Source organism: Ostrinia nubilalis, chromosome 25 (assembly GCF_963855985.1).
Source record: "Ostrinia nubilalis chromosome 25, ilOstNubi1.1, whole genome shotgun sequence".
In the NCBI taxonomy this organism is placed as follows: Eukaryota; Metazoa; Arthropoda; class Insecta; order Lepidoptera; family Crambidae; genus Ostrinia; species Ostrinia nubilalis.
The window spans coordinates 5,813,467-5,830,001 of NC_087112.1; the positions used below are offsets into that span (position 1 = coordinate 5,813,467).

Here is a 16,535-nt window from a genome sequence, read left to right on the forward strand (position 1 = left end):
CTCGTGATGTATAAGCTGTATTATTGCAATTAATTACACCTATACCTGTCTAAGGGACTTATAGGAGTGTAGACTAGTGTAGAGTTATACTTTTATACGATTGTTGGTGTTATAATACTCTAACAACTATCCTTTAGTCAGCCATCTGACTAAGAGCATTATAGGAGGATAGAGATACGGCAACCGCTGTTTAACGGCCTACTTGTACGATGTTATAGAGCTAGCATTTTAATAGAACACACGTGGTCATTTATAAAGCCAAAGGCTGTTATGTTTACTTGTTTTAGACTGTTATACAGCTAGTAGCTGTAGTAGGACTTGTTTGTGATAATTAAAATAACCTTTTTTTACTATCTGTACAAAAGTGTTTCAATGGTTCGCATGTACACTGTAGGCTGTTAAAAGGACTATATGTGTTGTCCATTAACATCAATAGCAGTTTATTTGTCCACAAGTACTACTCTTATTTGCTTTAAGCTGAACACGAATGTGAATGTGATATTCTATTACACATTTCCCCAAGCCTGTTTTTAGTTGTTCATGGTGGTTCTGTACATGATGCAGAGGAAAATATTATGCCTGAACCTGAAATTTCCCTTCAAAATATACCAGATATCAGAGTGTGATGATTGCAGTTCTTGTGATAGTGAATACCATTTTGATTTGGACAATTATTTAACCTTTCGCAAAAAAAAATAAGAACAGGGGCTATTGAAAATCGTATTCCTCATTCCGCTTTGAATAAATTGTCAAGCATAATAAACGAATTTAAACCGGGAACACTACCGTCTGATGCTTTAGGTATTCATACTTGACTATTAGTACCTGGGCTAGGCGATTTAACGGACATTAATAATTTTTATTGCGGATCTCTAAAATTTCAGTATTTGAAAGAATTAAAGATACACAATTGACCTGAACTAGGTACATCTTAAAGCTGTACATAATTTCACATTAGAATAAATTTATAGACATTAGCGCTGTAGTGGTACAAATGTGGAACTTCATATAGATAACAGCATTCTAACAGAACACATGTGAACCTAATATACGCTCACCGCATTAAATTGGAGTTATAACAGTTCACATAGCCGTATTTCATTTCCACCATTTTGTTCTACATAACCTAAAATATTTACCAAATAAATCTCCAAAATTAATGCAGATTTATCACAAAATTCGCAGATAGAGCGATTGAGTTTTGGTTTCATGTTATAATTAATTACCGTAATATAATTATAATGCCAATCCAATATCAAAAACTGAAAATTGTAGATTTCCTCTCAGCCAGTTTTAAATATTTTAAAATGAATATCGCGTTTTTACAGAGGCGCGTAAATATTTTAGCTGTAAATATGTATACATTTCACGATAAAGTTGCATTCCCAATGGCATTAACATTATTAAGTATTTAAAACCCGTGTTATTATTTGCATAAATGATTATCCGCCCGAGTTGTTTCCCTCTTGGCACTCACGTACAAATACCAAACTAATATTAAAACGTGGAAATAATTTAAGACACACGTGAACTTTAGGTAGCATTGGAGTACTTTTGTCGGACTTTATAACTTTGAAAGCTGTGCATTTAGCCACTTGTTACTCTTTATTGTCCTCACGTACGTTGTATGGTTCACACTGCGTCCCATATAGTGCCGTAAGTCAGCCTTAAGTACGATGTTACTACTTAAACTGCTATTATAATGCTATTATACTGCTAATGTACAGCCATAGTGAACTTAAAGCTGTCTAATTTGTGCCCAAACTGGTTCTATAAAAGCATTATAGCAAGCTATACAGCTCGTATACAGCTGACATACACAGCTTGTGGAGTACATGTGAACGACTATTGAACTCTTAAATGGAATAAAATGTTACTTGGGAGGGGTCTTACTTTTTACTGGTATAGGTGCTGTGCTCTATCTAAACTAGATTTAGTTGGGATGGGGATTATAATATCATCATCATTTCAGCCACAGGATGTCCACTGCTGAACATACGCCTCCCCCAATGATTTCCACAATGGCCGATTGGTGGCGGGTGTGGCGGCCTGCATCCAGCGCCTTCCCGCTACCTTCATGAGGTCGTCGGTACACCTTGCGGGTGGACGTCCTACGCTGCGCTTTCCGGTACGTGGGGATTATAATTAGCTAGTTTCAAGGGGTTCGCTGTCACCTGGAAACTTTCAGGAGTTCGTGTAGCCGAAAGTTTGAGAAACCCTGATCTATACTAATTCTATAGCAACAAAATATTTAAATTCCACAGCTTAGGCGTTACCCATGCGTCTAATATTTATGAAATCTACATCACTGTTTATTCGCGATCTTCTTTTGTAAAACGAAAATATTTTTACGATGAAATGTTAAAGTAACGTAGGCGGGGGTTACCCCTGTCTTTTAAAAATGATTTTGATAACTCATCGAACCGTCCATCGCCATTCAATGTAAATGAAGCAGGAAAGCTAAATTATGCCTGAATAATGCCAATCTTGTTTTGGGTGTCAAGTTTATACAGAAAAACATATCTCATTGAATTGGAATTTTTCAAATCATCACGGTTGTTATTGTCGTTGCTTTTATTTTTCAATTCAGATGAAGTTCAAGACAAGTCCAGGCTATAGTCCAATAAAAAACACAGCATTTAATATGCTAAAATGTGTGGTCGAAGACTATTTTTTATAGAACACATGAACATTATCCGTTTCTTGACATCATCGGTTACAAAAAATGCAATTTGCAATCAAACCTAAAACTGCGTTCCTAGAATCTACCACACACCGGTTCCTAAGCGGTTTCTCTAAAGGTCAAAGATGCATCAGGACTATTTTGAGACTAAAGCCTAGGTACATTTAGTACATTTTGCAAAGTGCTGGATCCAGTCAGAACCTGTAAATCAAGTTGTCTAATACCGATTTATAGCTCTCAACTTGATCGTGGGTGACCTAACGTTAGCTCAGATTCTTATGCAAGAAAGTTTTTTGGGCAATAGGTATAAAAAGAATACCTATTAATCACTTTTTTAGAGTTGTAGGAGCACAGATTTAATAGTAAAATCGGTCTTCATCTTTTGTCGAAGGTCCGACAAAATAATCTAGAATCCTCGGAAAGAGAGGCATCTCCCATTAATACCCGACTTGAATCGTTGAGAGAGAACACTCTCTACTCAAAGAAGAACATGGCGAAAACGGAATACGCCCAAACAGGAATGTGCCGAAACAAGAATATGTCCAATCAGGAATGCGATGAAGATGGAAATAAATCTAACACCCCAGTAGGCCTAGGATGCGCGTAAGCGTTTTGTTCACGCCATTTTATCGATTTTACGCGATAAGCCCATACATTTGTCGTCTAATATCATCGATTAGATTTTATCACGGTGCGTATCCTAGCCCGGCTGGACTAATATTTCGTGGCACTGAGGAAGAAGCCTCTATTTGTTAAGCTGTTGTTACTTATGGGAAGCTAAGTCATGGATGATTCTGCGAAAATCCGTAAAAAATCTGACTTCTTTTCATTTTTTCTTCATTTTCATCTCGTTTCAAAACACCAGTGAATTATGAAGACAAAAGTCCCCTCCATAAATATGTTTTTCTAAAGAAATTATTACACGTCAATTATGTCGGGGACAAATTACCATAATCCTTCCTTGTCCAGTCATATAAAGCCACGTGTTCAAGTTTGTATTACGAGCCAGCAGCGAATGGTTAACCCATGAATGGAGAATTGGAGATAGGTAGATACTCGTATTTTGTTTTATCTGCGATGAACTGAACTTTAAACATTCTATGCCCAACTCCGATACTTTTCATTACACATTCAATGGTGAGCGACAAATGCAGATGGAATACGAAAGAGCGTGAGAGCACCTTTCTTCAATCATTTAGGATTTCATAGCAATGATCATTTGATAGCAATGATGTTAGGTCCTACAGGCTGCTGATATGAGTCACCAGGCCGAACCTCTTTCTACTAATGTGGGACTATACAAAATCATTTTACCATCGTCGTGCGTGGGAACCGAACACAGGACCAATCAGAATGATCAGCCAGTCTATAAAGTGAAGTCAATTTCAGATCGAAAGTTAGAACCAATGTGAACTCTGCTTAATACCGAAGGTTTGCAAATGCGTAAAGACACTATAAATAGCATAGCAAGTTCGAGAATGTTCTAAAGACGTTATTAGGTGACGTTTAAGTCTGTTCTGGGGTAACGATATACAATTAGGTGTAAGTGCTGCCCCCAATGGCGTAATGATCCTTTCAGCTCGATTTTAGCTGTCGAAAATATCTCGATAGTTTAGGCTTAGTAAGCACGTCAATGTCGCCTTTAGACAATTTAATATTCCTTAGCCTAGGCGCAGACCACCGATTTTTAGTTGGCCTAGTTGAATCGGGCTGTTAATCAGTATGGAGATGTATGAAAGTGCGCACATTACACCGATTTGTTATCGGCCGATTCATCATACAAATTGAATCGGAGCCAACTATCGGCCAACCAAAAGTTGGTGGTCTGCGCCTAGGCTTATTCGACAAAGTCGCAACTCCATTTAGTCCAGTCAATAAAGCATTATAGATGGAAATCCATGGAACACAATTTCTGACTTCGGGACTTTATTTAGACTAGTTAGGAGGTGAACATAGCAAAAGTCCCCGCCCTTAGCCCTTGAGCCGGCAGGGAGAGGGGGGTTTAAAGGTACCACTTTTCGGTTTTTCGCTTAATCCTCGGAAACTATGCATCCTAGTGACATGACTACTATGAACCAAAAAAAGCTTATTCAATTTGCTACAGGTGAGATATTCAAGTTTTTCTATATCTTGTATAGTTTTCGCGGCATCTGCTCTAGAAGGTCTGTAATATTGGAAATTTTATTTTTGTTCTACATGTTCCCATCAGGAGAAAATCGACTTAATCAACATTGAGCAAACATTCTAGACATGCGGGAGCATGTTAAGCCTAGTTCCAGGGAGGGGACTGCACCGTGCGTATATTTAGACGAACCACTTGCAGCCACTTTTGACTCCTCATCACTCAAAAACTACTGTGCGTTAACACTTCAAATTTGGCTCATGTGTTGAGACTTACGAGATAAACATCAGCTTCAAATTTCATTAATATACCTCAAACGGTTCTTTAGGTATTGACGTCCAAAAATCTACATGTCTGACCTATAGACCAAATTCTAACCACTTCCAGATGACTTTGAAGGTTCAAATTTGGCATGCAGATAGGTAGATGTGTAAATACAAAGGAAGAAACAAAAAACCAGTAAATTTTAACATTTCACAGGTAATAGATAGATTTTAGTGCCCTAAATGTCGATTTTTGAACGTCAATACCTAAATAACCGTTTGAGGTATATTTATGAAATTTGAAGTTGATGTTTATCTCGTAAGTCTCAACACATGAGCCAAATTTGAAGTTTTAACGCACAGTAGTTTTTGAGTGATGAGGAGTCAAAAGTGGCTGCAAATGGTTCGTCTAAATATACGCACGGTACAGTCCCCTCCCTGGAACTAGGCTTAACATGCTCCCGCATATCTAGAATGTTTGCTCAATGTTGATTAAGTCGATTTTCACCTGATGGGAACATGTAGGACAAAAATAAAATTTCCAATATTACAGACCTTCTAGAGCAGATGCCGCGAAAACTATTCAAGATATAGCAAAACTTGAATATCTCACCTGTAGCAAATTAAATAAGCTTTTTTTGGTTCATAGTAGTCATGTCACTAGGATGCATAGTTTCCGAGGATTAAGCGAAAAACCGAAAAGTGGTACCTTTAAACCCCCCTCTCCCCGCCGGCTCAAGGGCTAAGGGCGGGGACTTTTACTATGTTCTCCTCCTAACTAGTCTAAATAAAGTCCCGAGGTCAGAAATTGTGTTCCACGGATTTCTCTCTACACCGTCGTTAAGGCATTCATTGACTGGACTAATTGGGTTCATAAACATCATGTTGTGTGACCCACCTGTCAATCAAACTTGCAATTCATGGATCTTTAAACCAGAAAAATCCTGACTAAGGCGCTGAGTTCCGAGATATTAGGTTACAGAAGACTAAACCCTATAGAATCTTACATAGTTGTAATAGGGGTGATATTCCGACAAAAATGTGTATCCTGACATGCTCGCCTGTACAATTACATGCTCTCACTGCAGTCACGGTCCAAGCAGCCTGAAAGGTTGAAGGCTGAGCCATAAAGACCACCCATTAGACAGAACCATGACCGGAACGGCAACAACAGAATCGAGACTGCCAATACATGTTCATTATGTTAATTTCTACTTTATGCCCCATGTGATAAGACCAAGGTTTTCCTCGTATCCTTTGAAAAACGTCTGAAAGACTGAAATAATACATTTAAATATGACTCATCTGCATTGATAAAGAACAAGGTTTTGTATTTCATGCTGAAAGCATTTGTTCATTATTTTCGGCTGAAAATTTCTGTAATTTAAAAACAATGCTCCAGTACCTACGAGTTTATATTCAATGAGTATTGAAATTTTAAGCATTCAATAAATGAATCAAGCTGTGAACGTCGTTTCTAAAAATACATAAGAGAAATTATGTAGCCTACATGTACAGTAGGTATGTGCTAGGCCAGAAATTTGCCAGAGATATGCATGCATCGCCAGACTCAAAATAAGAATCAATTTGTTACATATCTGAATGCTTAAAAATTAATCAAGTTCTAAAGGTCATTTCAGAATTAATAAAAGCCACTAATGTGCAGAAAACCAAAGGCACAGATTCAAATGAAAATTAAGTTTTATAAAATGCTTCTTCAACTCCTGAAGTTTCAGCACACCGAACGTCTTTAACAACGCACGTGGAAGTCTCCACCGGTTTCCACGTGTCAACTCGCGTGACTCGGAATAAGAGATAATTTAAAGAAAAAGTTTTCATAAGTGCTTCTTCAAACCCAGAAGCATTTCAGCACTAACACTCGCTCTATTCAACTAAACTGCATTGCAATCCGTGCTCCTTTAGGTAGTACGACTTTGAAATTAATTTTAAGCTTGGTTAGACGACAAAACTAATGCAGCAGCTGCAGCTAACTTTAGATGTACTTCTTTCCAAAATGGAGCAGGAATTTAAAAAAAATCAGGCTTCTCTATCCTTTTTCATCCACGAAGACGCGCCCCACCATTTTTCCGCTAATGTTTGACTATTATCGGTACACGCTAACTAAATTATCCATGAGTGCACACGCATAATGTCGCTTGGATTGCTCGAATCAAATTCCCCGCACCCCGCGTTTCCTTCGACCAAAAATTGGTGAGGCGTGTCTTCGTGAATGAAACGATCTATAACAGCGAACGTCTTCCATACCGCGCGTGGAAGTCTCCGCCGGTTTCCACGTGCCAGCTCTCATGACGCCGGGTCCCGGGATCGTCCCGGGATCTCCCAACTCCGATGCAGACGGTTAATGGGCGCTTCCCCGCGACCTTGTCTCCCCCTCGGCCGCCGCTCTATGATATATGACAAACGTATTGGCAAATTGGCACGCCAGTTGCCAAGTCACATTGACGGGCTGGTTATTGGAATGTCACCCGCGGTGTTGGAGGTGACACCGTGACTAATGGTATTGTTGTTAGTCAACTGCAGTCCTTTACTTTTTATTGATAAGGGTACCTAAGAAGTATCTACTAATTGTGTTGCCAGAATTAGGACATTCTCCCTTAGAAAACTGTTCGCTCCGTTTCAGTCATATCAGAGAAGAAATCTTCTAACTACTTACCTACTTACTTCCTACATTTTCATCTTTTTTGTACGTAGGCTAACTCCTCTCCGTTAAGGTATCGCGGGAAGATTAACTTGCATTTCGTAAAATTGCTAAGAGAATAAGTTCCTAACTTACATAGGTACAGTCAGCGTCAAATAGTTCGTGACACCTAAAGTTACCAATAAGTTCGCAACACGTCTTTGTTACAATTAGGCTGGGTTGCACCATCTTTCTTTAACTTTGACAAACGTCAAAAATCTGTGAAACTCCATACAAAAACCACCGGTGATCGTTAAATTTACTGTCAAAGTTAGGTGGTGCAACTCAGCCTTAGAATATAGTGGTGTTGTCAACTTTTTGGTCACTTTGGGTGTCACGAATCACAAACTATTTGACGCTGACTGTACCTACTTATACCTACATACTGTTTAAGTTATAAATATACCGTCATGTCCATTCTTCCGTGTACGAAGGTTTTCCTAAATTTAAAAATAATTTGACTCTTAAAACTATTCTAAATTACACGTAAATGTTGTGACCTCATTAGTGGAAAAAAATATTACACCGAGAATAGGCGGAAAATTGAGGAAATTTTAATTAAATTGGCTGCTTTGTTTATGTTAATGTAGGTAAGCGATGACTCATTTATTCCTATTGAATTTATTGCAATTATTAGTAAGAATAATTAATGAACAGGGAAAGGGAATCTACTTTCATAGCCTGATAAGCCTATCTATTCAGGTTAACTATATCTTGGACGCCTATTTTAACAGCCCACTCACCTACTTATTTATTAAGTGGACCTGATTTACTATTAAGTAGTTAAAGTTTAAAAATACTTTAAGTTTTATGTTTGCGTTTAGGTAGTTAGGTACTCAATGGGAATGCAGTTTTATATCAACGCCAAGGAAAATTTTATTGAGCCCTTTAGAGAACACGCAGCAATATAATTTTATTCAAAAGCCAAGAACATGATTTTTCAAGCCCCTACCACCTACTTTCTTGAAGTCTTTCCATCAAGCAGGGGATCTTCCCTCAACCATGAGTTTACGTTACGTGTGCTGTGCTCGCTAGCAAGTACCTACTTGCGTCAAAAAAATCTATGAAGATTTTATTTCTTGAACTTTCAAGTATATTGTATTGTATATTCAACATATTGTGCAGCGCTGCACAATAATGTCATTTTTTTACGCAGTCGCTAGCGAACACACATAACGTAAACTCATGGTAAGCACACTAATCGTTTGCCGAAACATTGTCATCCATCGGTTCTGCGACAGACCTTTCCACGTATCGCGTCATTTGTTTTTCTTGGTCGACCCCTTCAATCCATATCTGTCTACGAATGTCCTTTGGGATAATCTGAGTCTAAATTCTCTAGTAAGTAAGAACTCCTTGTATTCAAGAATCAAGCATTTAGAGCACCTAGTACTCGAAAATACTTTAATCTATACTGATTACTGATATTATAAAGAGGTAAAGTTTGTGTGTTTGTATATTTGTTAAATTGTAAGGGGTAATCTCGGCGGGATCTACTGAACCGATTTTAAAAATTCTTTCACCAATAGAAAGCCACATTATTGCTGAGTGTCATAGGTTATAAAAAACCGAAAAATTCCACGCGGGCGAAGCCGCGGCCGGTAAGCTAGTGCTAGATAATAATAGGATAATGGAAATAGTTACATTATCCACTTCTACATATCCATACTGATATTGGGTAGTATAAGGAAATGCGTTACAAATAATGGTGCCATAGATAAATTAGCATTGCATAATCAGATAATGTAAGTAAACTTTTAGCGGGTGACTCACAGCGAAAGTTCGTGTCACCCACCTCTGGTTATGTAACACTGAACGCCGCCATTATGGTACAAGATAATTTGTTTATGTTCAGTGTGAATTATGTTGTTTGTCATTCGGTATAAATAATTATGTAGAGACGGTGCGAGAAGAAGCGTAGAGGCGGACACCCTGTCAAATGGACTGACGATCTTATGGTTGCGAGATGTTTGTGAACGCCGCCATCTTCCATAGAACGTTCGAGAAATCAGTGATACTTACTTAGGTTTTTTCTTTACATATGAAAGACTTATCAACAACTTGATGAGCAATAAGTATGTAAATTAATAAATGACTTGAAAAAATCGAACTGCCTAAGGTGGAAATCGAACCCACGAACTTTCGCTTGCCGGGCGATAAATAATTAAGTAGTAGGTAGAGTTCAGTATACTGTACTGATACAGCCTATACAGTATCAGTACAGCCTATAAAAAACCGTAGTTAATCGTAGCCGTAGGTCTTTAGTTGCCTTGTTTGTCGTTGTATGGTTTGTTTGTCCAGGGATATATGGTCCCGGTTCTTTTCTGGATCTATTACTAGCGAGTAATAAAAAATATTTGTCCATTCTCATACTTACGTGTTTTCTAGATTTACAAATAGGTAGGTAGGTACGTTATTATAATTGAGTTATTCTGTTGTTAATGACATTTAAACAAAAGCTAGGGGGCAGAACTATATAAATTGAAACCGTATAATAAATTCGTCTTGCTTTGTTTCATTCATTGATAAAATGTTTTCTTCTTTACATAAGAAAGAAATATTATTGCCGACTAATTAACAAAAATCTGTTTCCAAATAAGTTACCTACATTGTTTTTTGATTTCTTGTGAAATGACGGACGACTCATGTAAGTACGTCACGTGCTTATTTTAATGTAAATAAAACATCAGTTCTGTACTTAGTTCAAAAGATTTTCACAAAAGAGCCACAAAGGATAAATTCTGTTATAGTAATGTTTAAAAGACTTGTTAAAAAGATCTTCGTTTTACTGCTGCTACCTACTCGTATAGCACATTTGTTTTAGGCGTGAAGGCGACTGTTTTGCCAAATAAAGCAAATCTGAAAGTAACGGAGGATGGCCCCAAATGGCGTCAGACCAATCGTAAGAATTTATGTTTTTGCAATAATGGCTTTTAAAACGTCCTACTTTAAACCCTACAATTTTCGGACAAATGTGGACAAGTACTGAAAAGAAGCAGCCTAAAAACCTGTCACTTTTCTGAGGAATAAACTTCTAGTAAACTATTTATTGCTTGCTATCGTGACTCAGATAGCCAGAGCACCATGTGCGTAAATAACAATATAGTTAGCTTACTTCTGACAGGACAGTTTTTTTCTTATGCATAAGCCACAGAATAAAAGCCCTAAGTACCTATATTGAATTAATTTTCACATACCTAATCCAAACCCGCACAATCACCTTTTCGCTTTCGCATGGTCAATTTTTACTCAAAACCTCAACAAATAACATCGGAACCCTCTTGAATCACTATCTATTGATTAAAATCGCATTGAAATCCAGTCCGAAGTAAAAAGGTCTGAGCGTACTTTGTTTTAGGCGATTATCACACTGCGCCGCGCTCCGCCGCGGTCCGCGTGATTTCATATAAAAAATCCCGCGCGCAGACGCGTTGTCAGTGTGTTGTGCCGCGCGTGTTTTCTATACAAACTGAGGTACTTGCATACAATGATTAAATCTGTCGTCCCGCGTACCGCGGCGGAGCGCGTGGCAGTGTGATAATCGCCTTCTAGTGCTCGTTATATAGAGATTTTCGTAACCTATACGATCTGTCGCTCTCTTCCTCAGATCATCTATAATCTGAGCTCTCTTCTATAGTCTAGTTCCTAGAGTCTGGTAAACAGATTGTTGCATGGTCACCCATCGCATCCCAAATTCAGCGTGGGTAGCTTAACCTTACTTCCAAATCGCTAGAACACCTACGTTTGGGTTTTTACAATAGGTACCTGTAAAGATTACAGGATTTCAGTATATCAGTCTAAATGTAATCTAGTTTTCTCGAGGCATTTATCTCCGAGATAAGAGAACTTTATTTACACCGCTCGATCGTGTCATTGACGGCTACGGAAATAGAGATTTAAAACTATGTAAATTGTATTTAAACTACATGACAAACAGAAAAACAACAAAGTATGAGTGTTACAGAGTAAATACAATGGTGTTGTCGATATTGTATCTATTAAAGTATCTGGATTAGGACTGGATAGTATTTTTGAAAAAATAATATTGATTGATTTTATGACATTGAAATCGACAAAAACCGAAATAAAGATTTTATTTTAGTGCTTAGAGCTAGAGGGGGTTCACCACTAGAGCCTTGTGGTCACCAGGGATCGATCTACCGACCCTCGAATCGGCTGATCGCATTCGAATATAATTTTATGGTTGTAGATAATACTGTTTTAAAACATCGATAGTTTATGAATATTGAATGTGCAGCAACATTATAGTACGGAAATGGAAAGTACCATAATTATGTTATTACTTTGTCATAAATGTTATTTGGTTGGAACTGGAAATAAAAATAGACTAGTAATTCATTCATCTCACGCAAAAACCAAACATGAAACAATCCCTATTTACTCATTTTCTTAAATATTTAAATATTTTCTTGGTTATTAACATTCTACGTACTTATGTAGTTTGTTAAGGTCTATTAGGGTTCTTTTATTCGTGACTAGCTTTCCGCCCGCGGCTTCGCCCGCGTGGAATTTTGTCTGTCACAGAAAAACTTTATCGCGCGCGTCCCTGTTTCAAAAACCGGGATAAAAACTATCCTATGTTCTTTCCCGGGACTCAAACTATCTCTATGCCAAATTTCATCAAAATCGGTTGCGAGGTTTAAGCGGGAAAGCGTAACAGACAGACAGACAGACAGACAGACAGACAGAGTTACTTTCGCATTTATAATATTAGTTGGGATTAGCGACCCACCCTACTTTACCATTTTGACACTAACATCGGGACCTTCCTCTTGAATCACTTACATCACACAATAGATGCAAACTTGAATCCCTTGCATAGTTTAAGTCTCATGAACTGGCCCCGCTAAATTTTTACATTTTCAGGGCTGAAATGCTTTCACTGAAAGAAACCTAATGGTTATGATAATGTATTCAAACTGTGTAACACTATCGCATATTTGAATCGATGAAAAATTATTGGAATTTGTTTTCATAACAATTCATCGAAACTGGACGCGGAATTTCATGTTGGATGCGTGGAGAGCGAGATATCGATTGTTTTAACTGTTTTAAATGCTCGATTAATGTTATGGTGGAATGAACTCGATTCGATATAAATCGCGTGCCATGTTTTAACCGACTTCAAAAAAGGAGGAGGTAATGTTCAGCTGTATGTATTTTTTTTTTCTATGTATGTTCACCGATTACTCCGTCAATTGTGGACCGATTTTCAAAATTATTTTTTTTGTTTGATAGGGTACACTTCTGAGGTGGTCCCATTGTCACCAAGTCAGGATCTGATGATGGGATCCTAGGGAAATCGAGGGTAACCCTCAAATTGTATAGGCACGTATATCGTTTTTCATATTTATTCTAAAAATATTCAAGTATAGCATCTGGTATGCATCTGGTAGTCATCATCTAATGTTGATGAGATGATGATGGAAGGTAAAACTCCTTAACGCTTAGGAGTTGGAGAATAATTCTTTAAATATTTTAGGTACGTATGTACATACAGTTGTATTACTTCAGGTTTTTTAGGTGAGCTGATGATGAAAGGTCAAACTTCGTAAGTTAGGAGTTAGATGATACTTTTTAGTTGCCCATATTTAAAGTAGGTAGCCTGTATTTTTGTGTTGGACAACTATTCCATTGTAAAGTACAGATATTCGTAACCGTAACCGAAACTTTCGGATATCCGAAATAAAAAAATGTCCGTAACCGTATTACCGTATCCATAACCGAAACTTATGTAGTTTAACATCCTTAATCTCCAGTCGATCGGTGGAAGTAGAAGTCTTTAGACCACCTTGAGCGGTGGATTATTGTCGCCTCAACATTTACCTACTTTACCTACCTCTTCCAAGATTTGGATCATTAATAAGAAGCGTGCATTTTAATGGCGGTGTGCATGATACATTCATGATAGATATGCATCTGAGATCACTGAAATTTGCTTTGCTAGATTTGTATCATATCTTAATGTTTAAATGATTATCTAAGTGTTTTGACGCGGAGTTTAAACTTTAAATGAAGTAGGTATTCCGGAAGTGAAAATTCTAAGGAATATTATGATAAACAAAATTGTAGGTATATCTACATTTTCATCAGACAAAGTGATCTTACAAATTCAGCAAAAGTTATTGTCTATTGTCTTATATGTCTTATTATTTCTATAATGGGAAGAATTGAGAATTTAAATAATGTGTTCTGTATAATTCATTGCATACAAGTATAAATAACGATCATACCTACTTAGTTACAGAACAAAAATAGGCACGTTTACGTATTTGCCTGTATTAATTTTTATCTGCGTTTAAAATTTGCTCTCAGTTATATTTTATTTACAAAGACATGTAAGATACATGTCTTAAATAATAAAAACCAGTTTAGGTTTAGAGTCGTGCTTGCAAGATGACACCAAAGTTTGATCAAATCATTATACAGTACCCGTGAAAAGATTGACAAACATTGGCACCAATTCTAACAAGCTTTGCAAATAAGTGGAACATTTTGAAAATAATGTTTTTCTTGGTTCATGAAGATGAATCATTGTTACTTAATCTAAAAATGTAGAGAACTAATAGGTAGGTAATCATTTCATTTAGTGCTTCCAAAAATCCCACCTACTTGCTAAATTTGGTTTAACAATAACAAATGGGTGCCTGTGTTTATCTTATTCTCTGAGCTAATGTTCTGCTAAAAAGCACGAAATTACTATTTTTGAACAATCGGAAAAACTTTTCTTCTCTTCTTAACCAAACTCCATTCCAATTAGCATCGGCTCTGATAGTATAAATCGTGGTCATACTTAAATTTATGAACCTGGATTTTCATAGGTTTATGATTACAGACTCTATCATCTTCGGGTTTGGTCAAAAAGATGTTTATTGTATGTTTAAATCATTTGAATTTGAAACATCTAAAAAGGAAAGTATAGGTATAGCCAAATGTCCGGCTTCGATTTAATTTATTTGGATCTTGGACGAATAAATTTTGATTTAAATAAGTAATTTTAGAGAGTCAAAAATAACACATGTATATTTTTACTTGCCCAATATCAACCCATTGAGAGAAATTAATCTGAAGTATTGAAAAGTAACTTGTTGAAACTACATAACGGTGCCTTCTCCAAGTTTGATGACCTGCATCTTCTACTTACTGACATTTAAGGACTTTATTACAAACCAGAACCGGATTTAGAATGGCAGTTTTGTATCATGCAAAGCCTGCAATTTGAGGTTCATTCAACGAATAAAACCGTACGAAAGTGGTCTAACTTATCGAAATAGAGCACATAGAAATGATTTGCCTACCTTACGGATGTTTTGGAGTTTGTCTCAGGAAGCTTAATACATAGTATAATTTTGTCCTCGAGATTTTACATCTTATTCCTAAGAATTCTAATTAGTAAAGTCCGCGGCAAAAGGATTAAATAATGTTGTTTTTTTTTTTTCAGTTTAGTTCAGTTATTCTGTGGTACAGGCGCGACGAAATGTAACTTTTCATCGAGGAAAGTTGGTCCCGGTACCTACTAAGTATTTGTTTTAAAAAGTTACTGTACTTTGTAATTTTTATAATGGTTGGCTTCAATTAACTTTTTGAATAAGTATTTCATCATTTTCGATAGTTTACGATATGACTGTGTTTGATAATAGGATTTTAATAGTTTATTTTATAGTTGATCCAAATGAAACGAGGAAATACTCATTGCTTACATTTTACTAGACAGCTAAGATAGTAAATTATTATTTATTGGGTTTTGTCGCGGGTTTCTTAAATTTTTATGAGAAAGATTATCCTTATTTATTAGGTGTCAGAAATTAGTTTTGAGTGCATATTTTGAAGTCACGCAACAATATGTACGAAAGGTTTAAGTTTCCCATCCTTTTCTACTTATTAACTATCCTAGACTTTTTCTATGTAGATCGATGCTCTACCAAAAATATATGGTGTCACTTTTTGTATTACGCTCAGTAAACAACATCTTTTGAATATTGTTTTCAAACAATCGTTTGTGCAATAAGAAGTCTGTATTTAAAATTTAAATATCACCAAACACTTAATTGAAATGTCAGACTTACCAGAAAACAATTTACAAACAATTAACTCAGTTCACAAAACCATTTCCCACAAAAACACTTGCACAAACAAAAGCGCGCGCAAATCTATTTTGGCGCGTAAACTGACAGACGGCAGAGAATGGCGGACGGCGCACTGTCACACAGATCCGAACCCGACTGAGTGTCACTGCGTCGCTTGCGCACTCACAGTAACGCAATCGGGGAAGGTTAACACGACGTATCGCCTGAATTATAAGCAAAAGCATTTGCATGAAAATGAAGGCACGTAAACAAACAAAACTAACTTAAGTAATTTTCTTGCAAATGATCCAACCCGGCCGTCGTGGTCCGTTTCTAAGATGAAAGTTCATGAAAGTAGCGAAGCTAATACCAAATACTCAAACATGGAAAAAGTGGTTTATTTCCATCAGTTGAAAAATTTCAGTTGGAAAAACTTGTATGGGTTGGAAAATTACGACATTAAAATACCTACCTAATAGGTCAGTATTACGATGTAAAATTAAATTCATTTGATTTTAGGTAAGAAATGAAAACAGTTAGTAAGAACGACTACCTACGCTTTTTGATTGTGAGAGTTTCCATAAAACTTTCAGCGGGAGACTGAAATTCAGCAAATTCACGTAAGCAAAGTCGCAGGAAAAGCTAGTAAACATTATTTAAATACCTCTTCACATTAACTACA

The 16,535-nt window shown here is 36.8% G+C and overlaps 1 protein-coding gene across 1 annotated transcript in view; it reads right to left on the minus strand.

Annotated features, from left to right (window-relative positions):
- The window catches only part of LOC135084205 (polyamine-transporting ATPase 13A3-like), a 70,191-nt gene extending 54,176 nt beyond the window's left edge, over positions 1 to 16,015 (minus strand). Inside the window, exon 1 of the mRNA XM_063978941.1 lies at positions 15,854 to 16,015. The gene's annotated coding sequence lies outside the window, so the exon portion shown is untranslated. The remainder of the gene's footprint in view (positions 1 to 15,853) is intronic.
- Positions 16,016 to 16,535: the final 520 nt, after the last annotated feature.